General features: G+C 43.2%; 1 non-coding gene across 1 annotated transcript; it reads right to left on the bottom strand.

The window, feature by feature from the left end:
- Window positions 1-3,826: 3,826 nt before the first annotated feature.
- LOC134137656 (U5 spliceosomal RNA) lies at window positions 3,827-3,940 on the bottom strand. The gene has a single exon (XR_009957744.1). It is a non-coding gene; the product is annotated as a U5 spliceosomal RNA (small nuclear RNA).
- Between the last annotated feature and the right edge of the window lie 21,676 nt (window positions 3,941-25,616).

The following is a 25,616-nucleotide window of genomic DNA, read 5'->3' as shown; positions in this document are numbered from 1 at the left end:
GTACATCCCCAGCAGTTCCCTTCTGCCCTCCTGCTGTTTTATGCCCATTCTGTGCAGCTGCACCAGGTGCAAGGTGGTAGATATTAGGGAACCAAGCAGGAGAGCATCTGAGCCATTAACTCAGATTTTCTCTTCTAACGTCAGAAGATTCAGCCAAATAATTACAGCACACAGCTGGTGCCTGCTAATACACTTTAAATTTGATAATCTGTCCAGAAGTGAAGAACATTTTTATTCAATGTAAGCTGGAAAGACAAGGTAAGAGAATTGAATGAGACAAGGTATTTTCAGCATGATCTTTTGCATTACTGTGCTTCAGCTCTATTGGCTTTAAGACTAGAACAACAATTAAGCAAACAAAAGACTCTCTTTTTCATCTTCAGAAGTTATGTAATTTAACAATGTTGTCTTTTTTCCCCCCTCAGACTTGCAGAGCTAGTCTTAGCAACTCTTTGCTATCAAAAAAAGTTCCTGCTTTCAACATAAATTTTCTTAATTAGAACACACCACCTCAAGCAGAAATGTGCCAATTAGGTTCTTGTCCAGATTATCAGACAACTTACAGGAATGTGTTGTACCAGAGAAATTCACTTCTGAACCTGTGTAATGAACATTTTAGCTATATATGAAAGTGTGAGATCAGCAGACATAATAGTAGCTTTGAAATGGAAGCCAAAGTAATTCTGTTCTTGCAAGTTACTGGATTCTCAGGGAGGCCCATATGGGCAAACAGCACCTCCACGTTCTTATGAAAACACACTTGATCCATACTCTGCTTTCACAGAGTCACAGAAGGGTTCAGTCCATAGCAAGGACACTTGAAGCATAGATCTCAAAAGCACTTGTGCAAGTATTTATCCAGTCTCTTATCATGGCCAAGGAATACAAGTGAGTGTTATGTTGCCCACTCTACTGATGAACAAACAGAATTCAGAGGACCAGACAAACCTAGAAACAGAAACTGTGGCATTTGCTGTGAGAACTGAAGATCAAGCCTGCACATCATTTCTGTATTTCTGCAATGATGGTGGCTGTGACATGCCAAGGGATCGATATGCCCACTGCTCAGAATCTCTGGTAAGGTCTTGGATGAATTTTCCTCTTTCTCCTCATCCAAAGGCTTCACACTGATGAGTGCTGATGTTCTGACATCAGTTGGAAAGATTTGAAATTCTGTAATAAACTGTGTGTATATGTCTTCTGGGACCATCTTTATGAAATAAACTGGCACATGTCTGTTGAATTCACAGAAAATGAACTATGTGTTTAGAAAGCAAACTTTACTGTCCCATTATAAAGGCAGTGGTATTAAGCAGCACAGTCCATCACGAGGACACAAGTCAAACTATAGAGAAGAGCTAATCTGAATTTCAGTATCCAGAAGCAAAGCAAATTATATGTTTGTTATCTGCAGTTTATATCTAGTGTCACAAGGTCACATGGGTAAAGCAATACATTGGGGACAGTGAGAGTAGCTCTCATGAGAGGAAGATTAAATGACGATGAACCAATATCTCATCATGAGTCCTAATGCCCAACCTCCCCAGTTAGCCCTGCCATGCTGTGAGCTCTTCCTGCTCAAAATGCTGCAGATTGACAAGATGAGCATGAAGCCAGGCTCCTCGAGGGGTCAGCATGAGATACCAGAGGAGAGTAACTGAGGGTCCAGCAGATGTGCTCTGGCTACAGGCAGCCTCTGTTAGCAATGGTTTGATGATACCATACACCACGATGAAGATGTTACTTGGCTTGGCAAGATGTGCGTTCACAAGTTACATTGAGGAAGCAGTGTAAAGAATTAGCATTTGTGCTCCAGCTTAGGAAATGTTTTAAAATATCACACTATGGTGTTAAATGAAAGAATAAAACCCACTCAAATAATAAAATTGGATCTTTGCATTTGAAAAGGCTTTGTAAAGTTGCAGCAATTTAAAAACAGGGGATTTTATAGTGGCATGAAAACATTTAAAGTCACTAAGGAAAAATAAAAGTATTGTACTTCAGTATATGATATTTTTGAAAGTTCGCTTATTAAATAGTCTATACAAAGTTACTTTAAGCAGCCATGAGAAAACACAAGACATCAGATGGAACTGGTCACAGACAATCTGCAGGCAGCTAAAATGACATTGTGAAGCTGGCCACTTCCTGTCATAATTATCAAAAGCTCAGAACTGCTTCCTACTTTGAGATAACTGCTAACCCAACTTCCACACAGCCCATCCTTTGACTAGATAGTTTTTTCCAAATGCTTTTTATAATCCCTGTTTGCAATACTTACAACCTAAGCCCTCCTTTGCCAAAGACCACCTCACATGACCCATGTAAGGGGACAGTTTATGGAGTGGACCGGATAAGAACTGAAATTCAAGCTGTTATTACTCAGACTGGGTACATGAAGTTCAGAGTGCAGCAGAGACAGTTTCTGCCCTTCCTATAGCTCTTACAGGCCTCAGTCAAAGGAACTTTGTGACATGCCATATATTCTCCCCACCATGACCCCCTGACATATACCACCTCTATCCCTCTTGCATTACCAAACTGCATTGGTTCCGTTAATAGCAGGAGTCTACAGAACTTAGATCTGAGAGGTTCTGTTCAGAAAAAAGGAAGAAATTTAAACAGAATAGTACAAACATCCACAAAAAAGGACAGTGAGATGATTGCATTGAAAAATATTCTCCCCAAAGAAGTGGGAAGACCATTTGTTAACCTGGGATTATTAAACTAGAATAGACAAAATAATGTAAAGTAATACTGGAGAAATCATCTTTATAAGCAAGAAGAAGTAGTGTTACTTTCTCTGATCCTACAATGCATGCAGATTCTAGCAACCCTATTAGGAATAAATATAATTTGAAATGAACTTGTTTCAGATCACAGATTCACAGAATAACTGAGGTTGGAAGGGACCTCTGGAAATCATCCAGCCCAACATCTCTGCTCGAGTAGGGTCACCTACAACACATTTCACAGGATCACATCCACGCAGGCTTTGAATCTCTGGGAACATCTTGACACTCTCCCTTCAGATATTTGTATACACTGGTAAGGGCCCCGCTCAGTCTTCTCTTCTCCAGGCTAAACAGGCCCAGCTCTCGCAGCTTTTCCTCACAGGAGAGAAGCTCAAATCCCTTCATCATTTTTGTAGCCCCACAGTGAACTCTCTCCAGTAGCTGCAGGTCTCTCTTGTACTGGGCAGCCCAGAACTGGACACAGTACTCAAGATGAGGCCTCATCAGCGCTGAGGAGAGGGGCAGGATCACCTCCCTCCACCTGCTGGCAACACTCTTCCCAATGCAACCCAGGATACCATTGGCCTTCTTGGCCACAAGGGCACATTGCTGGCTCATGGTCAGCCTGCAGTCCACCAGGATCCCAAGGCTCTTCTCTGCAGAGCTGCTCTCCGGAAGGTCAGCCCCCAGCCTGTACTGGTGCATGGGATTATTCCACCCTAGCTGCAGGACCCTGCACTTGCCCTTGCTGAACTTCATAAGGTTCCTCTCTGCGCAGCTCTCCAGCCTGTCCAGGTCCCTCTGAATGGCAGCACAGCCCTCTGGTGTATCAGCCACTCCTCCCAGCTTGGTATCATCAGCAAACTTGCTGAGGCAGCACTCTGTCCCTTCATCCAGGTCACTGATGAATAAATTGAGCAAAACTGGACCTAATACTGAGCCCTGGGGATCACCACTAGCTACAGACCTCCAAAGACTCTGTGCCACTGATGACAACCCTCTGAGCTCTGCCTTTCAGCCAGTTCTCAATCGACCTCACTGTCCACTCATCTAACCTATACTTCCTGAGCTTCTCCAGGAGGATGAAAAAATAACCTTCAAAATGGAGCCTCAAAAACTTCCTCAGAACTCATGCCTGTTCCTCTCCATGGAAATCTTTAGTAAAAAGTGGAAGATTTATATGAGCTGAAGGGAAACCAGAGATCACTTTTTCCTTTGCTTATCTATTATGATAAGAGGTTGGATCTAACACTATCTATTGTAGTAGGTTATATCTTTGTTAGAATGGCTGAAATAGTGAAGCAGGCTTTGGAGGAGAGCTCCACACTGCTTTAGGTGTTACTGATGGGCATGACATAGATTTTAACAAGTAATGAAAATTTTAGTGCACTTTCAAAATGTGCTTGGAAGTGCAGTCAAACACCATTTATCTAGCTAAACGAGTTTCAGCTCTCTTGATAGTTTCTCTACTCATACTTTTATTGTTTATTAATATGTATTACTGAGATTATATGAATGCTTAGCAGCTTGAACCAAGGAGCTCTCATTATCTGAGGCGCTGTACACAAATGGCTCCTGCCCTGAAGAACTTCAGATCTGAACAAGAAAAGCAGAAACATGGTGAGAAAGGAAAATTGACATAGTGAGCTAGAGAGATCTGTACAGTGGCACAGTCAGAGTGATCTACAGCAAACACATTTTTTGCATTTAGGCACAGAATTTTACTGACTTTTCTCTCTTATTGGGGGAATTGGCATTTAAAAGATCACACTTATGTTTTCCCACCTGGAAGCAACCATGATCACAAATGTTATTAGTCAGTTGACTAAGCTCCTGATCATTTGCCAGCTTTTTTTTTTTTTTTTTTTTTTTTTTTGGCCCAGTTTCCAGCAGAATTATGTCATTGTTTTGTATTTGTTGAACAGTCAGCTCCTCCCAAATAATTTTTGAATCTGTTGGCTCACAGCAGCCAAATTGGATAGAGGGGTAAAGGTCTCAACATTATTAAGCTTCTGGCAAGTTCTGTAGAAATACTAGGTAATCAGGGAAAGGGGAGAGACCACATTAATACCCCCACTGAGAGAAGGACTATATTGTGACCTCAGCCTCTTTCAGAAACTAGATAATTCCCAATTTTGAGTTCAATCTCAAAATATAAATCCTTAGAAATAAATCCTCACTAGTTCTGCCGCTGTTGAGATGATTTGTTCATGCAGATGTTGATATTTGGCTGATTTTGCTTACAAAAATGAAAAAAACAGAAAAGCCATGCTATGTTTATTTGAACTTCATTATTACTCTGACAATGTTCCTATATTCCTTCCAAGTAGCCTGTCCCCTCTCCCACATTCTGTGTACTTTCTTATGTCTGAATTTTGCAACGAGCTCCTTGCTCACCCATGCCCCCTTTGCTGGACTTCTTTCACCTTGGGATGCACTGCTCTTTAGCTTGGAGGAAGTGATGTTTGAATACTAGTCAGCTCTCTTGGACCTTCCTTCCTTCTATGGCACTAACCCGTGCGATTCCTCCAAGTAGATCCCTGAAGAGACCAAAGTACGCTCTCCTGAGGTCCAGCATTGCAAACCTTCTTGTTGCCTTGCTTCCTGCTCACAGAATCCTGAACTCCACCATCTCATGGTCACTGCAGCCAAGGCTGCCCCCAACCTTCACATCTCCAACCAGTCCTTCTTTGTTGATTAGCACAAGGTCCAGTGGCACACCTCTCTTCATTGGCTCCTACACGCCCTGTGTCAACACGTTATCGTCGACGCTCTGCAGGAGCCTCCTGGACTGTTTCTGCCTAGCTGTGTTGTCTTTCCAGTAGATGTCAGGGTGGTTGAAGTCCCCCATGAGAAACAGGGCCTCTGATTGTGAGGCTACTTCCAGCTGTCTGTAGAAGACCTCATCGACTTGCTCTTCCTGATCAGGTGGCCTGTAGTAGAAACCCACAACAGTGTCCCCCATCTTAGCCTGCCCTTTAATCCTTACCCATAAGTTCTTGACTCGCTCTTCACCCAGTTCTAGGCAGAGCTTCATAGACTCCCGTTGCTCTCTCACATAAAGAGCAACTCCACCACCTCGCCTCCCTGGCCTGTCTTTTTCTATAAAGCACATCGCCATCCATGACAGCATTCCAGTCATGCAAGCTATTCCACCATGTCTCTGTGACTGCAATGAGATCATGGCCCTGTGACTGCACACAGATCTCCAGTTCCTCCTGTTTATTCCCCATGCTGCGTGCATTGGTGTGCAGGCGTTTCAGAGAGATAGTTGGGCAGGCAGGTTTCCCAGGAGGGGTGCAAGACGATCCCCCACAGCCATGTCTCATATGCACATCCCTGACTGCATGCACCTGCTGGAGGCCTCCCAACTTGAGCTGTGTTTTCTTGACTGCCCTGTCTTTATAACTCTCCCCTTCCCCATCCTTCCTAGTTCAAAGTCCTCTTTACCAGAGTAGCCAACCTGTTGGCAAAGACATGTATATCCCACTTAGTGAGGTAGATACTATCTCTCCCCATCCGTTGCTGATCTTCAAACGGGGTCCCATGGTCATGGAAACCAAAACCCTGTTGCCAACACCATGGGCACAGGCAGCTGTTAATTTGAAATATCCATCTGCTCTTTCTCCCATCCTTCCCCCTCATTGGCAGGATTGAGGAGAAAAACTTCATATTTTTTCACTGTTCTACAATGCTCATGCCTTTCTTGTCTGTGCAGTACAGCAACCTGAAGGCCAGTGCATCTGTGAAATTTGTGCCTATGTTTCAGGACCATGGGCTACATTCAGTATACTCTCTAGTGAAAAAATCCAGGATGTAGCACTACCTTTTCAGGTTTAGCTAATCTTCTTCTCCAAAGAAACACTGATCTCCACAAGCAAACAACTAGTTTCATTGCTGAAAAATAATAGGTTACAGAAAGAGAAAGGATAATACAAAAGGAAAGGTGAATGGATTTATTTGTTCAAAAACTGCTCAGATAGGTATTATGCTTGCCTCATTTTTTGCCTGAGTTTAGTTTGACTCTAGCATTTGAGCCAATCAGATCAGTGATTTAGTAACTCTGGGAGATTTGGAGAGAAGGGTTACAGTACTGAGATGTCTCTCAAAGGCAGCCAGCCGAAAGTGAATCAGATGCTATACTAACAACACTGGGCAAGAATGGAAAGTAGATTTCCAGTCTTCCTGCTTTACAGCAGTTTTGTTTCCCTTGCAATGGCAGTGGTGATTACCTTATCTATGCATAACAGCCAACCACACAATCCAGGAAAAGCCATCATGCAAGAAATACCCATTTAATAAATCTTGGCATATTGAATACAGACTCAGGAAGGCAGAATGCGTTACAAGAATATCTTCCTTCAGACAGGCTCTGCAGTGACAAATACAAAATTTCAGATATGAGGTAAACAACATTTCCAGGAAGGGAACATCTATTAGGAAATCTACCCTCACTGGGAAAGCTTTACACACATCCCCATTATTCCAGTGGGTAAAAGTTTCTTTCCAATCATGGGCATTGGATAAACATGATTTTCAGTCTCCAAAACCAGATCCCAAGGTTGCACCACACTGTAGAGTACCCATGCAGTCTCCATATATCAGTGTGTGAGCTGTATCCTCCTTCCTACATCCCAGCTCATCAGGTTTCCTGACAGCATGGCTTGCAGAGAGCTGGGCTAGAAAGCTTTCCCCCAGGAGACCTTGATCTACTCCATATATTTGGTAAATGAGAGTTAACAGTACCAGGGGAACTAGAAAATCTTGGCCAAATGGAGACAGAGAGATTATATGATTGCTCTGAATAAATATCAGGAGGTTAATCACCAGAGGAGGGAAAGGGCTATTTAATTAAAAGAATATGTTGGCAGAAGAGCAAATGGTTATGAACTGTCCATGAATAAATTTAGGCAGGAAATTAGATGGAGGAATCTGTTTATTAAGGAAGTGAGTGTGTGAAACAACCCCAAAAAGGAATGACAGAGATGAAAGCACCAAGACAGAGCTTGATCTGTGAACGAGGGGATTACCTGAAATGATTGCTTGCAGCTGGAGTGGACTGGCCCCAGAAGTCCAAAGTTCCCTCGCCTTCCTATGCTGCTATGTCCTTAATGTCAATTTAGAGAGAAAACTAAACACTGGCACTCTTAACTTCTTCTTCCTTATCTTAATGCTGAACCATACATGATAAACACACAGAGAAGGACCTGCATCTCAACAAGGAAAAGGGAGAAGTAAGAAAAAAGAAATGCTGTCTCAGGGTAAGGATGCCCTGGACCTCTTCCTCCAGCTGGCTGAAGCACAGTGTTCATTATAGCAGTCAGGCTCTGCTGAGAGCTTCCCAGAATGAGCACTTTGATTCCTGACGCCTCTGTTTTACAGCTGACTGGCTATTTGTTGAGTTACAATGTCTGTATGTCATGAAGTGTTATATCATCGTACTAGCCATTTTCCTTCTACTTCATTACTATCAATCTTAGTAGGAGATTGTATTTCTATTACTTATCATTTATATTGCACTGATGTCTAGATCTCTCCATTATGCCAGGGCTCCATGTGCTGCATTCTACACAAATACACGAGGGACAATTCCTCCCCTCCTCTCAAACTGTTTAAAATCCAAGGGATTTTCAGCTCATAATACTGTGCAAATGGCTCTGCAGGATACTCCTTACCTACAAAAATCCTGATATAATTCAATTTCATTGTGGTATGGCCAAGCTTGTGCTCCCACAGTACAGTGCTTAAGAGCTGCCATTTGCCATCCTCAAAGCTGATGGGTCCTGGCAAAGCCTGTCTAGCAGAGGCATCAGCAAAGAGGTTATGTTTTGTCCTGCCCTGCCATGGCTTAGCAGTGTCATTCTGCCACTCACGTGCCAAGCTCAGAAGCAGGACGCCTGTATGTTTCCAGGTGTTCATCTGACCTTGCCGTATGAGCCATTTGGGAAGAGACTTGCCCCATCCTGAGCTAGAGCACAGTTTGATTGACAGCTCAATGTATACACGCAACTTCCACTGCTGTGGAGCTGAGCTGAATTTATGCAACTTCAATGCATGGTAAGATCAGAAAAGACAAGATTATAAATACATAGTCAAACGCTGAGAGGATGGGGAAGGGTTCAATTGCAATTCTCTGCTGCTTCCTATCTTGAGGAGCGGCTGTCGTTTCTGAAACATGGATGGAGACTGTCTTTTTCTCATCTGGCAATGTTTTGTACCTGTCTTGCCCTGGAGAAAATGACTGTATAAGTTTCAGCGAGGAACTGACCCCAAAATGGTCTGGCCCAGGCAAGTGTGCATAAAGCCTTTACCCAGCTGCACAGCCACAACTTCCACCTGTTATCCATCATCAGACGGCAGCTATCTTTTCACATTGCTACAGAGGTGAGCAATCAAGACTGTAGCTTTATGTATTATTTAGAGGCATTAATTGCCCCAATGTCCACGGTCACCATGCTGCTTAAAGAGAGTATCTTTGAGGAACAGTGTCTACAGTCAAGACAAAATGCTCAGATATCTTGAGCGAAAGAACTTAATACGGTCGGTCAGGGAGCCAGATGGCTGCTTCCCTCCCTGCCGACACTGTGGGGCTGACTTTGCTGAGCTCCCTCACGCAGCACTTTGATGTATTCCAGCAGCTGTATGAAATTAATTCCAATAAATTAAACCTTGCACGGGTAAATGATCCACCGGAAAATTATAGTGCTCGGAGCAATTGGCCATTTGAAACTTGGTGATCTTAGACATCAGCAAGCAACATCCTTTCACAGTAAAGCCCCACTTGTTGGTTATATCATAGGCATTTGCTGAGGCAGCCAGAAAAGGCAGGGGGCTGGATGCTGTCATCAAAGGAAATAAAATCAGGATCCAGAGCTCCTTCTCAATAACCACAACAATGCCAGCCCATTGGTTTACAAAGATTATTGACCCAATGTATTCAAGCCCACTGAAGCTGGCCTTCCCTAAGCATCTTGCATCTAAGCACCTTGCAGTCATGAATTTACCTAGCCCAGCAACATCCACTGCCTTCAAGAGCAACTCTGTGACTGACTTCAACAGGAGGCAGAGCAGGCTTGACCTATCTGAAAGGTCTACGACTAAGATTCACGTTAATCATTGCAAATCTAACTTTGTGTGTACCGATCAAGGAAGTCCATTGGTACTCTGTTTTAGGACCACTCAAAAGAAAATTATACTGTGCATATGGCTTGGGGGTTTGAATGACGAAGGAAGAGCAGCTGGAGCAGGTACCTCTGCGCTGTTGCTTCTGTGCTGTCAGCACTAATTTCACATCAGCAAGACAGAAGGCAACCGTCACACTCAGCAGGGAGATTGCAGGAGATGCTTCCTCCTAAACTTTAGGAATAGAAGATATTTTCCAGAAGACTCTGCTCGCTAATTAACTTGCTTTCACGAACATCATAGTAGGGTGCCCAAAGATATAAGATCTTCAAAATGAGAAAGAATCTTTATGGAATTTCTTGAGTATTAGTTAATATCAATCTGCATTTTTAAACATCCTCTCATTTTTCACCTCAGTGAACCTTTACTAATATAAATCTATTTATTCTCTATTTCCTGAACTGCCACAAATGGAAAATATATTCATTTTTCACAATGAAGGCCATAGCATAATTTAGTGATAGAGGATGAGGAAGGGGTCAGGAAACTTGGATGCAAGTCCACTTGTTCCTTCTGATTTCAATAGTGATCTGATTACTTCAGCTCTGCCTCAGTTTGCCTGGCTACATATTGGGTGCAAAAAAACCAATCACCCAAAGGTGGCACGTTCTGCTCCTGGTTATAAAACGTTTTGGGATTCCTTGACTGAAAGTATTAGAATGGGCAACATGTCCCTGGAAGCTAAAAGAGAACCTGTTATGGGTTCCTGTTCTTTCCCAGGAAAACTAACATAAACATTCAAATTACTTCTCTTTATGTTTTCTGTTATATGTAGGGGGAGATTTTAACTCTTTCCTTTCCTCTAAGAAATAAGAAAATATAATTGCTAGGAAAACATGAGGGTTGTGCCTTCCAGGGACTATAATGGCCAAATAAAGTAACTTGCCACAGAGGCTCAGCCTCAGGACTTTGTTCTACAGCAAGCAGAACAGTAGCATCCTCTCCAGTGAGGCCAGCTCTTCCAGTTAAAGGTGAGCTATGTACATTTTTATCTTTATCTTTAAATCTTACAATTTAGTCTAGCAGATCCTTATGGAAGCATCTGTATAAGCTCCCAGGCTAGTTTTGCTGTAACTTCTGCTGTGGCAGGAATCATAAGCACAAAATCAAAATGCTCATGTGGAGCAGCATTTTGAACCTCAGAACCTGGTGGGGTCTGTCCTGCTTACTCTTCCTGGGCCCCCATTTTGCCTAGTACTGTACAGAAAAATATGCCCAAAAGCTTAGGCCCTGACCCCGGGAAATATTTAAACAGCTCATAATTTTAAGCACCAAGGCCTCAATTTCCAACACAGATAGGAATGGCATGGATTCAATTGTATCCTTCTGTAACTCACTCACATACCGATGCATGACTTCATATACTGGTATAATGGAAGTGACATTCTTGTCCTCACTCAAATGACCATTTGAAGACGTCCCTCTGAAATGACCATCTGAGCGGGTATCAAAATGGACTAACTGGCTGAGAAATCAGGCTTTTGGTTTATGAAGACTTGAGTATGTTCCATTTCAAAATCTTCAGACTGGTAATTCAAGCTAGATGCTGGCTGGAGTAGATTTCTCTTGCCCCAAAAGAAACTGCTGCCCTTGCTGTTTAACAGTGTTGTACAGTGGATGCAGACACATGAGAAGAAATACAAGTCAGAGAGATGGCAAAGATGACACATAATGGGAAATAACCCTGCCTGATGATCCCCATTAACAAATGCACAGGCAGAGAGCAGTGGATAGAGTGTTTCTTTGCCAACAGCCATAAATTACACAACAAATTGCAGTGCAGACAGAGAAGCTTTTTGCAGCACTTAGTCGTTTTCTGCAACTTTGCCCCTGCTCAGAGGGGGAAGTGACGTCTAACTGCAAGGAATCACATGCATATGTCCCAAGAGCAATGACGCTGCAGGCAACAGTCTTCTTTTCCTTTCAAATCTTACCTATCATGTCACAATTCCTCTTTAAAATGAGGAGAAAAAGGTGTACCAACACATCCACAACTGCCTTTTCATGTTATTCCCTTCTCCTTTTTATTCTCTTCCTTTGCTTTGTCCAGGGAGCCACTAAAGCTGTGTCACACCATCACAGGCTGATCGGATTACTTTGGGACATACATTTAAGGAAAAATGGGCAAATCCGTAATCTGGAACTTTGCTCAGCTGATGTCCCTGAAATGATATGATGACTGCCTTCCGGAAGATGTTTGACAGCACATATCCCTTGAAAGCAAGCAACACTGAGATATACTGAGGATTAAATCCATCTTTTTCACACCATTAATATTTTATAGACTTCAGTGGAACTACCTCGTGTCCACACCTGGGCTGAATTTGACACTATACATTAAAAGATTTGCTATTCAAACAAATCTGTGGCCCAGCTGGCTCTGTTAATGTCATTAACACCTACTTGGGTAGGGAAACAATCAACCCAGAGTAGCTATGATTATTCCTTCATCAGTCCAAACAGTGTTTGTGTAAGGCACTTGCCCAGCAGATTTCATAAACCATTTTTGATCTGCTGTAATTTGCAACAATTCTCACTATCATGTACAAACGATCCGTCTTCCCAGACGCCTGCCAGGACCAAGCTCAGAAAAGGATGGTGGTGGCAGAAATGAGACCTGGGTGGAAATTCAGTGCTGGGATTGGGCAGGCTGATTCTGGAGAGCCTGCTGGTTCCTCATCAGGAGATGCTACCTGTCTAGGGATTCCTTCACTCCAAAGTTCCCCATCCACCAGGCATTTCTCCTAAAATGCCCCACTGGGTGCTGTTCTCCAAAACCTCAGGCTGCACAGAAAAGGCCCTGGTGGTCGTCACTCTCTTTTGGAAGAAGACAGCCACTGACAGAATGGTGTTCCCATAACACCCAGCAGCCAGTGGCCAGCGGGCTCCCCAAAAAAGGATGTCATATAACACTCATGTTATCAATAAAGCTTATCCATAGCTTGGTTTTCAGATACTTCCCCAATTTGACACCTCACTTGCTTTGTGAAGTGTGTCTTTTGAATAAGTTAGTGTTAGGAATCTGGCAGCAACGCTCATGTAACTCATCCTCCAACAGGTTTTATACGTTGCTAACAATAATTTCAGTTAAATTGGGAAGAGGGGGGTAGAAAGAAATCCAAAATGTTTAATAGATCAATCACACACAAAAACTATGGTATAGGCACAGATTCACCAAGAAAAAATTAATCTGCAATTGCCCTTATTCCATATAATTACTTTTTGGGAGTAGGGGTATGAGTATCCTTAATCTGTTCTCAACCTGCTGAATTAAGTTAAACAGTTCCCACTGAGAGAGCAATACAGCAGGGAGGAGAAAGAGAGGGGGGAAGCCAAGGGAAGGCAGAAAAAAGAATAACAGTTTTCGGAAACAATCCACAATTAAGAAATAGAGCCCACAGGACAGGTAGATGAATTACTACCTTTATGCATCCCAGTCTCTCACCCTCAAGCAACTCTTACTCAATAGTAGGATCTCGAAATAGGAGCAATTAGAGTTACAGAGCTCTGCGGATCTAGGATAATCTTCTTGGGTCCTCTGTTTTGCCATACAAACATACCAAATCTCAAGCTCATAGTTCCATATAGGACTGGTGATGGATAGAGGAGGGACATGATGGATAGAGGAGGGACAAAGAGATAAAAAGAAATTGGTTGTGAGTAGAGTCCGTTAATCTTTAAAAGGAAAATAAATATTAGTAGGAAATCTACACCAACTTCATATTTGATACAGTGATTTCTGTATCTACCATGAAGATATAGGAAGATAATTGCAGAATTTAATAAGTTCTATATTAGATGAAATTTAGCAATAAATGTTATAATAGCAGAACAAAAAGTGTGGTCAGCATTTTAAAATTGAAGACAAAATCAAGATTCCTTGATTTTTCCCAGTTTATTATTGACCTTCTGAAAGTCGCATAATGTGATTCACTTTACTGGCCACTTAAATGATTTTTTACTGATGCCCTATTCTTATGGCTATATTATTTTGACATATCTACGAGAAATATTACAACATTCAACTTATTGAAGGAGTCACAGACAATTCAGTGCAAATTCTGCCTGAATAAAATTCTGAGAACTTACTTATTTTGATGGCCTGACTGTGGCATTATAAGTCTGACAAAAAGACTAAAATTATATGAATATAACCCATATAAATGATGTAATGGAAGATGCAAGGAAAATAAAGGCATAAGAAGAAACAGAAAAATCTCTGGGCTATCCTCCAAAAGAACTCTCTGTGGATGAAGCTTCTACGGGAAAATAGAATTAAATGTGACAAATATATGCTTTAAAACATAAGGAAATTGGAAGAATGGAAATGTCAAAAAAAAAAAAGTGAAAACACAGAGAAGTACTTGATGAAACCACTTATGCTTTACTGCAAGTGAGTCCCTTTGGTCTGATTGTAACTACTGCAATACCAATGTTAATGTTTTCTCCCTAGGCAAGAGTTACAAAAGACAGGCATGTGTGGAATTCCCCTGCGGTCCCCAGGGCATGAGTCTGCCTTACTTGCTCTTTTTGTTTTTTTATAGACAAAGTATGGATTAATAACTTTGCATGCCTGAAATTGCCAAATTTAATCCACATAGCCCTAAATCAATATATATTACACAGCAAGAAAACATTACGAAACTCTTCTTCTGTACATGAATATGGTGATAGTTTCATTCCAGATGACTTACAGCAAGTAATTAAAGGGATCATTAACAAAGAAGTGTACAAAAATTTTTAAGGCTTCTATGATCAGACTGCTTTTTTAACAAGTGGAATTGGCACTTCTATCATCACATTTAATGTAGGTTGTTCTGTGTATACGCTGGTTTTGCTTTCTAGATGTAAAACCAAAACATCAGCTGGTCAGATCTGCTGTATCTCCACCTTGCTTGAGTAATGAGTCTGTCCTTACACCAATTTATAGCTCCGTCAAGGACTTTCTGAGTTGCAAATCTGGATGAATCACGTATTTTCTCTTTGCTTCAATGCAGTACGACCAGTCTCTTTCTTCTGCCTTGCACGGCATGTACATAGACTAGAAGCTGTTCCAGGCAAGGACTGTCTCCCCTAAAAGTATGTTCTGTGCATAGCAAATAGGTGTTTCGCCATAGCTTGGGCCTCCAGGCACTCTGGCAATACAAACACCCATAATAGAACAATCCACCGATGTGATAACAACAGTGTCTGCTCTGTTTGCTTTAAACTAGGTAATTATGGCCCTGTCCTATATTAGTGAGAAAGGAATGAATAGCCACACTCTCCTGATCCAGCAGTGACACTACTGGATGTCTTCACGCAGGGTATTTCAACAGCCTTTCTGCCTTAGAAAATAGTATGTCCGACTCAAGCGCTGCTGAAGTTATGGAAAGGCCTCCATTAATTTTAGTAGCCCCTTCAGGGTGGCTGAATGATGTAAGCAGCCACAGAGCTCTCTCTGCTGCTCCTCCACCCCTCAGCCAGGCAGCAGTCACATTGCTACCAAGGCGACCAAAGAAGGACCATGTTCAGCGTGGTGGGGAGCCAGGCTGCTCATAGAATGGCAATCCGGCAGGATTTGTCCTTCTCTTTCAGCCAGACTGGCATTCATCTCTAGCTCAGCTTCAGCTTCTGTCCTCCGCTCCAGACCTCCCGATGCGTCAGCTCCACACTGCTGCTACAGTCCTCCATCCAGGTCCATGGCTCTGCTTCAGGTCGGCCCAGCTTCAGGCTAGCCTCAGCTCCTTCTTTGGTTTTCTTTCTTGGTTTCCTGTCCTTACCTTTGGGAACGCCATTTTTGGCTACCAGCTTGTAAAAAGTTCATGATAGAAGTGACAATTGACCAGTTCCCTTGGAGGAAATGAGAAATGGCATCTGGTGATCCACCGCCCCACAGTCCCTGCATATGGCCAAAGTTTAACACCTAGACCAAACGAAGGAAGCCTAAGACTGAAGCTGAGTGTCCATTTGTGTATTCATGCGGCCATTACAGCCTCAAGATAGTGCCAAATACTGCCTTTTAATACCCAAAACTGAGATTTGATGCCTGCAGGACTTTGGGTTGAATTATCCTGACCTCTTGATGCAATTAGAAGTACAACATGCAAAATAACAAGCCCACATAATATCAGAAGATGGAAAAGGGTTCAGTTCTACTAGGCATAACAGGTTCCAGGTCCAGTCTGACAGGACTTGGGATAATAACAAGGCTAATTCTGTGAGAAAGGCATGAAAATAAAGTGTGAAAATGTAAAAACTACAGATAATGTAATGACTCAGCCAACAGGTCCCATTCTCTGGCTTTGTCCATTCCACCACAAAATGAGCTGAAACATCTGCTCAGCCTTCAGAAGAGGAACAACCCAACCAATATCAACAGAGCTACTCCAGTGTTTGCAGACCAGCATGCCTGACTCATTTGCTGCTCCAGAGCTAGTTCAGTTATCACCTTGCAAGGCTGAGATGTGTAAAGTACAACAACACTCCTTCTTATTTCAGGAACTTGCTTCTTTGGGCTCCCATCCCTTTTCAGAGAAAGCTATTATCTCCTTCTTATAAGGATTGTGTCTACATGTTGGGATATCATTGGGATATTATTTGTCCCAAAGGTTGTTACTGGAAATGTTCTGTTCTGCTAAGACACTGACAGAAAAGAAACCAAACTGCACAAAAGTTGCCTTCAGTAAAGAATACAAATTAAAATAATGCCAGCAATCAACAGAGCATCGATGAGTAATGCTAATGAAAAAATCCAAGCTCAAAGGATTTTTATAGTGTTTTTTTTTTTTTTATACTCCAGGATAATTATTGTTGTTCTAATCTACTAGTTTTAATCTGCTTTTTGTTTTTCTTTGATTGCATGAGTCTTTTTTATTCTTGGCAATTTGAGACTCAAAAACTACCTTAGGTAAACCAAACAAATTATTTCAATTGCCAACTCTGTTCTTCATGAATATTTGCCCATGGCACAAAAGCAGTTCACATTTTGACGCAGCTGGCTGGACTGTAACAGTAAAAGTGCCCTAGATCCAAAAGAAAGTGCATGTATCCATGTGGCAAAAGGAACTTCCTCAGTATTAACTGATGCTACCATTAGCCATTTCAGAAGCAAAACTTTGAATTTATATTAAATTCATGTAGAGTTAATAATCAAGCAGTCAGGCAGTAAATGGCTGTTCAGCTGAAGCAGACGACCTCCCCACCTTGCAGAATAGTCTGCATCAGCTGAAAGTCAAAGCCCTTTTCCAAAGCTGGGGATTCCTATGCAAAGGTCTTCATCAAGCATGGAAAAATAGCACAAAGATCTCCAAAGCAGCACTGGAAAAGCCAGAATAGCAATATGTGTAGGTCCTAGAGCACACCATTTGTGTCTCAGCGTGGCACAACTCGGTGCTGTGAGCTCATGGAGCTCTGCTTTGCGCTGCCCAGCACGGCACAGACAGACCCCGGAAACGTGACACATCAGCAACAGGGTTCAAGGTACACAGCACACGGCGGGGTTTGTGCCTCTGCTCTGGCATCTCCTGTGCTGTTTAAGAGCGCCTGCTGCTGGTGCCCATCCTGCACGCTATAAATGGGGCAAGCTTTGGGGAGAAGGGACATACCGCCTGCGAAAAATTGCAGCCCCCTGCGGGCTTATCCTTCAGTAGTTGTTCAGACAATTTCAACTGTCACTCTGCAAAAACTGCCTGAAGCAGCCGCTGCTTGGAGTTAGCGCAGCGTTGGGGGGAAGCGGAAGGTCTGACCCAAGACAAGACGCTTTTGTTTCTTAGCTCAGGGAAACTTCCCTTCGCTTCCACTTGACCCAGTCTGGCAAAGTCTGTATCTCCCTCACTCAGAGTTTTGCCCGAGGAAAGGCTGAATGAAGGTTTTTCACCCCAAGAGCTTTGGCTCCCACACAGTGAGAATTAACGTCAAGCAGCTTTCATAACTCCTATAGTTGATTGCCACGTTCCATCCTCATTAAGGAGTTATCAGTGTTATGGCTAATGAGTGCTTTATAGTGTGAGGTTAATTGTATATCCTCTCATCAATGAGGTGATCTGTTGAAATACCTGTGATGTAGTGAATAATTTGTCTTTGCTTTGGAAGTGAAAACTCTGAGGTGTGAAACAGTTCAGAAAATTCACAGTCACTGTCAATAATCCTATTCCTCCACTTGCTATCCTTATTTTTTTCCAGCTCTCCATTTCGTTCTTCAGGATTGAATATATTTCAGTAACTATCAGACTTTGCATATTTAGGCAAAGAAGAAAGAATAAAAGAATTGATGTTACATTATTAATGCACTTCATTCCTATTACTGTTTTTCTACTCAGTCTGAGAAAATTGTTCAGACAAGTTCAGCACAAGCCTTTGAAAAATTAGTATCAGCTGTCTATAGGACTCTGAGGAAAAAATAATTTCTTTCCTATGTCTCACAGAAAAAAAAAAAAAAGAGTTTTCTCAGATGAAAGATATGAAAACATTACTAGATAACTTCATATCATTTAGAAGAATTAAAATATCATTTGAATGATCTCTGGTCTGATGTGTATTTGAAGTGACTACATACAGTGTACATTTCTAATAAATATAATAACCTGGAAATGAAGGAAGAATATCTTCTGGTGAACATCTCACTGTGAAAAATTTAACAGGGAAATTTAGGCCCTTTTTTTTCTCCAAATAGACAGCAGTGTTTGTTTGTTGTCTACCAAAGACTGTTTAAATAGCTTGTCTAAGCGAATCTGAGCGCAACTGAGTCTGTGAGCTGCCTGCAGACTGGCCATTTATTTCTAGTATTCAAGCTGTGCCCTCAGTCACCTAAGACACATCATGTTGATTCCTGTCCTGACTGGAAAACTTAATCTCTGCAAACTATTACTATTTTCATTCAAAACAGGTTTGATTTTGCCACCAACATGAATTAAGGTTCGCAATTAAATAACTCTTGTCAGTTAATGCAGGGTACAGTCGCTCATGAAACGTATATAACCCAAGCAATAGTAGCCGCCTTGAGTTTGCTGATTAACCCCTGTCAAAGATCTGGTTCCAAAAGCCCACTTAGAAACCACCAAAATGCCAATGATTAAATTGCTACCCCTCTACAGACAACTCTGGTATGAAATCAAGGTTGCACTTAAATACCTGTCCTTTATATGCATGAATTATCTCAATACCGACATGTATTTCTGAGCAAAAAATGAGCATATGCCCAACAGCATACACTGGAGCAGTTTAAAGCTGTTGCAGCATAAACTGCGGTACAAAATTCTCTGCAAAATCACAGCTGAGCCAATATGCTTCAATCCTCCCAAATTTGTTGTAGAAGATACATACACTCAAGAGGTTTATTTATTTTAAAAGAGAGAGAAGGAGTGTGCCTGAACCAGAGTGACCACCAATCTGAAATGGGAGCAGGAAAAAAAAAAAAAAAAAAAAAAAAAAGAAGAAGAAGAAGAAGAAAAAAGGAAGTTTCGTCAGAACAGTATCTATTGCGAGCAGCAGAAGTGAAGGCAGCTGCCTCCTGCAGCAGCGGATATGGTTGGCCTTGACCAGACTTAACACTGAAGCCAAAGCCGCAGCTGCAAAAAAGCCTCAAAGCTAGAGTTGTAGGGGGAGTTTTTGGAGGCCTAATGGATGACTCCGATCCAATTCCTGAGTAATCCTCTGGGACATCTGCCTGTGCAAGGACGCTAATAACCTCCTCTGGCTCCACACTGCAGCCTATCCTTCCCCTGTCTTCAGCACCTCGGGAAAATCCGGGCCTTTCCTGGTTCTCAGCTAATAACCCGGGAGACATCCCCTCCAAAGAATTTAACTCAACTTTTTTAATTACTCAGAGGCTGCAGGATATTCTAGACTGTAAAAAATATGAAAAAGGGAGGGGGAAAAACATGTGACTGCCTTTGACTAGCATATGCAGCAGTCCGGGACAGATGTCACCGCTGAAAGGTCAAGCAGAGATATTCCTTTCACTTCACTGAAAGGCAGGTCACTTACTGTGGCATCCACAACTGCAAAATGTCACGAGCCATGTGGCTGAGCGTTGTGTTGCTAGATAGTGCAGGATCTGTAATAATCGCCGTGTTACAAAAGTTAGAAAACCACGAAAAATCTCTACTTTTATCCCCCAGTGGCTATTCAAACTCCATAGTTTCAGCCAGAAGCTGCTTGCTGTAGGAGTGACAGCTGGCAACTTTTACTTTCTGATCCTACCTCTGCAGATGGTTCACTGCACAGACTTCAGCCTTTCTGCACCTGCTATTTTTCTTTGTGTCTTAAATTTTAATTTTATTTTGTGTTTGTGCTCCCCACTGTAGGAGTCTTTCACTACTGTTCCCCTGCTCATCTTCGGCAGAATGCCCCGTAGGACAGATGAATATCAGCATTCCTGTTTCAATAAGATAAAGAAATTGAAACACGGAAATTAAATTACTGGTCCACAATCTCAGCCCCCTCTGATTCAAAGCAATATCTTTGTAGTTTGTAATCTATCCTTTTGCTACAAGATCATTTCTTTCCATCTAGTTCAGAGATAATAATATATCTGCAACTAATCCCCTTGGTTGTTGCAAGAATCTGCTTTTCATTGTGCTGAAAATGTAAAGCAGTATAAAACACGTTACTGATTATTGACAATGATGTTAAAGTCACGATGCAGGTGGAAAGTGAGACTTATTCATCTTAATTTTCAGGTTTTCATCCATGGCAATATGACATACTTCCTCCTGCTCCCAGAGTCCTATCCCACTCCCCATTAGGGCAACAGATCTTTTCCAAAGGAGAGGCTGTCACAGAGCTATGCAGGTGGATGCTGCTTACGAAGAGCTGCTCAAGAGGCAAGGTGCTATTTGGGGGACGATATGGACCATCACAAACAGAGCAGGGAATTTTTTTAAGAGACAGACAGCAGAAAAGCAGAAATAAGCTAGACTTTCTCCAGCTCCAGCTGGTTCAATAAGGAACTGGCACCTGGGTGCACTCACAAGCATTTGCTGTCCCCACGGCCAGGAGGGGGGCAATTCCCAGCAGAGCACGCTGAGAGAACTGGGCAGCGTTGTGTGTGACAGCGAGCACGCAAAACCTGCAGGATTTGCAGTATTCCTCTAAAATTGATTTTGTAGCCAAATGGTGTGAAAATTGGCCTTCAAGCCTAACAGATGGTGTTAAACTTGGCTCAGAGACCAGGACAAACTGTCTGGTTTACAGTTAAAGTTTTTGCTACCATAGCTATGTTGCTTGCGAGTAGGAGAAAGTCCTACCCCTGAACAGCATACTTATGTATAGAAAGCTCTTAAGAATAGTAAGTTATTTCACTGATTTTTTTTCTTAATTCCCATGTATTCTATTGTGATTAAATGCTTTCTCAGAATGACAAAGTATATAGGGACCTTGTCTGCACCAGGAAAAGTCTGCAAGTAGAGTTAAACCATGTAGACATACCAGCAAACCCTTTTAGTGGAGACACAGTTTATAGTGGCAAAGGAGATGTATATCTACATGGTCTGCTTATAACACCAACTCCCCCTAATATAGACAAAACCATGGTCTATTTTGTTATGCCAATAAGCACTAGCTTGTGATAAAATACTGAAGAAGCTGGGGATGTGCTTTTGGGACATGGCTATGGGCGACCCCCGTACACTCTTCCTGGGAAACCTGCAGGCATGACCACCTCTTTGAAATGCCTGTGCACCAATGCACGCAGCATGGGGAACAAACAGGAGGAGCTGGAGATCTGTGTGCAGTCGCAGGGCCATGATCTCATTGCAGTCACAGAGATATGGTGGGATAGCTCACGTGACTGGAATGCTGCCATGGATGGACATGTGCTTTTAGGAAAGACAGGCCAGGGAGGCGCGGTGGTGGAGTTGCTCTTTATGTGAGAGAGCAACTGGAATACATTGAGCTCTGCCTGGGGTGGAGGAGGAGGAGGCAGTCGAGAGCTTATGGGTAAAGATCAAAGGGCAGGCCAACATGGGGGACATGGTTGTGGTTGTCTACTACAGGCCACCTGACCAGGAAGAGAAAGTTGAGGAGGCCTTCTATAGACAGCTGGAGGTAGCCTCAAGATCACAGGCCCTGGTTCTCATGGGGGACTTCAGCCACCCTGACATCTGCTGGAGGGACCACACAGCAAGGCACAAACAGCCCAGGAGGCTCCTGCAATGTATTGATGATAACTTCTTGTCACAAATGGTGGAGGAGCCTACAAGGAAGGGTGTCCTGCTGGACCTTGTCCTTACCAACAGAGAGCGACTGGTTAGAGATGTGAAGGTTGGGGGCAGCCTTGGCTGCAGTGATCACGAGATGGTGGAGTTCAGGATCCTGCAGGAAAGAATTAAGGCAACAAGTAGGATTGCAACCCTGGACTCCAGGAGAGCAGACTTTGGGCTCTTCAGAGACCTAGTTGGTGGAATCTCATGGGTTAAGGCCTTAGAAGGAAGGGGGGTCCAGGAGAGCTGGCTAGTATTCAAACATCACTTCCTCCAAGCTCAAGAGCGGTGCATCCCTATGAGTAAGAAGTGCAGCAAAAGGGGCAGGAGACCTGCATGGGTGAGCAAGGAGCTCTTGGCCAAATTCAGACAGAAGAAGAAAATACACAGAATGTGGAAGAGGGGACAGGCTACTTGGGAGGACTATAGGAATGCAGTCAGCATATGTAGAGATGCAGTGAGGAAGGCTAAGGCCCAGCTGGACTTGAGTCTGGCAGGGGATGTCAAGGACAACAGGAAGGGCTTCTTCAAATACATCAGCAGCAAGAGGAGGACTAGGGAAAATGAGGGCCCGCTACTGAATGGGGCGGGGGCCCTGGTGACAAGGGATCCAGAGAAGGCAGAATTACTGAATGCCTTCTTGGCTTCAGTCTCACTGCTAAGGGCAGCCCCCAGGAATCACAGAGCCTGAACATGAGGGAGAAAGTCTGGAGAAGGGAAGACTTTGCTTTGGTTGAGGAGGAAAGGATTAGATTCCTTCTGGGCAGGCTAGACATCCGCAAATCCATGGGCCCAGATGGGATGCACCCACGGGAACTGAGGAAGCTGGCAGATGTTATTGCCAGGCCGCTCTCCATCATCTTTGAAAAGTCCTGGAGAACTGGAGAGGTGTCTGAGGACTGGAAGAAAGCCAGTGTCACTCCAGTCTTCAAAAAGGGCAAGGAGGAGGACCCAGGAAACTACAGGCCGGTCAGCCTCACCTCCATCCCTGGAAAGGTGATGGAACAGCTCATTCTGGATGTCATCTCCAGACATATGGAGGAGAAGAAGGTGATCAGGAGTAGCCAGCATGGATTCACCAAGGGGAAACCATGCTTAATCAGTCTGATAGCCTTCTGTGATGGAATGACTGGCTAGGTAGATGAGGGGAGAGCAGTGGATGTTGTGTCCCTTGACTTCAGCAAGGCTTTTGACACTGTCTCCCATAACATCCTCCTAGAGAAGCTCAGGAAGTGTGGGTTAGACGAGTGGACAGTGAGGTGGATTGAGAACTGGCTGAAAGGCAGAGCTCAGAGGGTTGTGATCAATGGTGTGGAGTCTAGTTGGAGGCCTGTGGCTAGTGGAGTCCCCCAGGGCTCAGTACTGAGTCCCATCCTGTTCAACTTCTTCATCAATGACCTGGATGAGGGGACATGTGCCTCCTCAGCAAGTTTGCTGATAATACCAAGCTGGGAGGAGTGGCTGATACACCTGAGGACTGTGCTGCCATTCAGAGAGACCTGGACAGGCTGGAGAGCTGGGCGGAGAGGAACCTCCTGAGGTTCAACAAGGGCAACTGCAGAGTCCTGCACCTAGGGAAAAATAACCAGGAGTGCTGGTGGATGACAAGTTGACCATGAGCCAGGAATGTGCCCTTGTGGCCAAGAAAACCAATGGTCTCCTGGGGTGCATTAGGAAGAGTGTTGCCAGCAGGTTGAAGGAGGTGATCCTGCCCCTCTCCTCAGCCCTGGGGAGGCCTCATCTCGAGTCCTGCATCCAGTTCTGAGCTCCCCAGTACAGGAGAGACATGGAGCTACTGGAGAGAGTCCAGCACAGGGCTATGAAGATGATCAGAGGGCTGGAGCACCTGCCCTGTGACTAACGGCTGCGAGAGCTGGGCCTCTTCAGCCTGGGGAAGAGAAGACTGAGGGGGGGATGTTATCAATGTCTACCAGTACCTGAAGGGAGGGTGTCAAGGGGACGGGGACAAACTCTTTTCAGTTGTCCCATGTGACAGGACAAGAGGCAATGGGCAGAAATTGAAGCACAGGAAGTTCCACCTGAGCATGAGGAGGAATTTCTTCCCTGTGAGAGTGACGGAGCCCTGGCACAGGTTGCCCAGAGAGGTTGTGGAGTCTCCTTCTCTGGAGATATTCAAGGCCCACCTGGATGCAACCTTGTCTAACATGCTCTAGGTGACCTTGCTGAGCTGGGAGGTTGGAGTAGATGATCTCCAGAGGTCCCTTCCAACCTCACTGATTCTTTGATTCTATTAGACTGTAAGCTATTAAGGTTTGGCCTCCAGTTACTCTGCCACTTGCGAGTACAAATCTGCCTAGAGATCCTAAAAGAAGAAAAAAAAAAAAATCAGTCACCAAAACAAGTTAGGTTCCAAATACAGTTTCAGCACTGATGAGTTGGTCTTTCATCATGTTTGGAAACTTCTCTTTTCCAATTAGATAATACAGCTGCTCGAACAGTGTCATGTCTGTTCAGCAAGTAGCAGGCACAAGGCATAAGCACTTGAAGCATCAATAGGGGCCATTGTTCAGAAAATATTGCCACTGGAATATTGTAAATGCCAACAGAATTAATTTCCCATTCATCTCTCACTGCCACACTCTATTTTACTGCGCTGTCTGAGAGAAAGCGCAACCTCTCGTGTTCGTGTAGATCTGGTATCACCTAACAAATGTCTGACCGTTTGGATTCACTGTTCTTCCCTTCCTCCCCACCGAGCTTCTAAAGGGGATTTTGGTATAAATGAAACCCCTCCCCAAACTACCATTTCCCTGCTGCGAATGTTATATAAGACCTATTTCCTCTTTATATTATTCTGTGCAAAGCCATTTGTATTGCTGTTCTACTCAAGGAACAAAAGATGCTTGTTTAGTTACAGAGGATAATCAAAAAAATATATTCTTTCAGGTGATGGCACGTTTCCATTGATCAGGTTTCTCCTATGAACATTTTGTACTCCAGCTCCTGCTACAGAAGAGAATAAGATGTCAGATGCCAGAAGACGTTAATCACATTTGACTACCTACACTGTGTCCTGAATTATGAGTATCATGAAACAACATAACTTGCTGAAACCAATATTCTTTGATCACTTCATTTCTTTTATAGCCTCAACCTTCCTGCTTTCCTATGGCACCTGTACTGATATAAAGCAGTTTTATCTATAACAAACAGAGTATCATTCTCTTATTGATAGCAAACATGCACCTTCATTTTAATTAATTTGAGCGCTGCAGGATTTAGAGTATAGAAATATATATTTCTATATATACAGACACCACAAAGGAGGCTCCAGGCATATGAAAATAAGTGCATGTGACAGAAGGTGAGGGGAAGGGGAAAGGTGAGGAGAAGGGGAGAGGATAATTCTGTACTGAGCTACTATGACACTATGGTTTTAATTTTTTTTTTTTACAGGATTTGCATCAATCCGATTATACAGATGGGAATCTTACATTGGACTTTGGTGGGAGGTGGATTACATCCAGAGTGCTAAACAGTGTTGATGATGGACAAT

Source organism: Rhea pennata, chromosome 2, assembly GCF_028389875.1.
Source record: "Rhea pennata isolate bPtePen1 chromosome 2, bPtePen1.pri, whole genome shotgun sequence".
NCBI lineage: Eukaryota > Metazoa > Chordata > Aves > Rheiformes > Rheidae > Rhea > Rhea pennata.
Note: the sequence above shows the minus strand (reverse complement) of the source record. Positions and strands in the feature narration are given on the sequence as shown.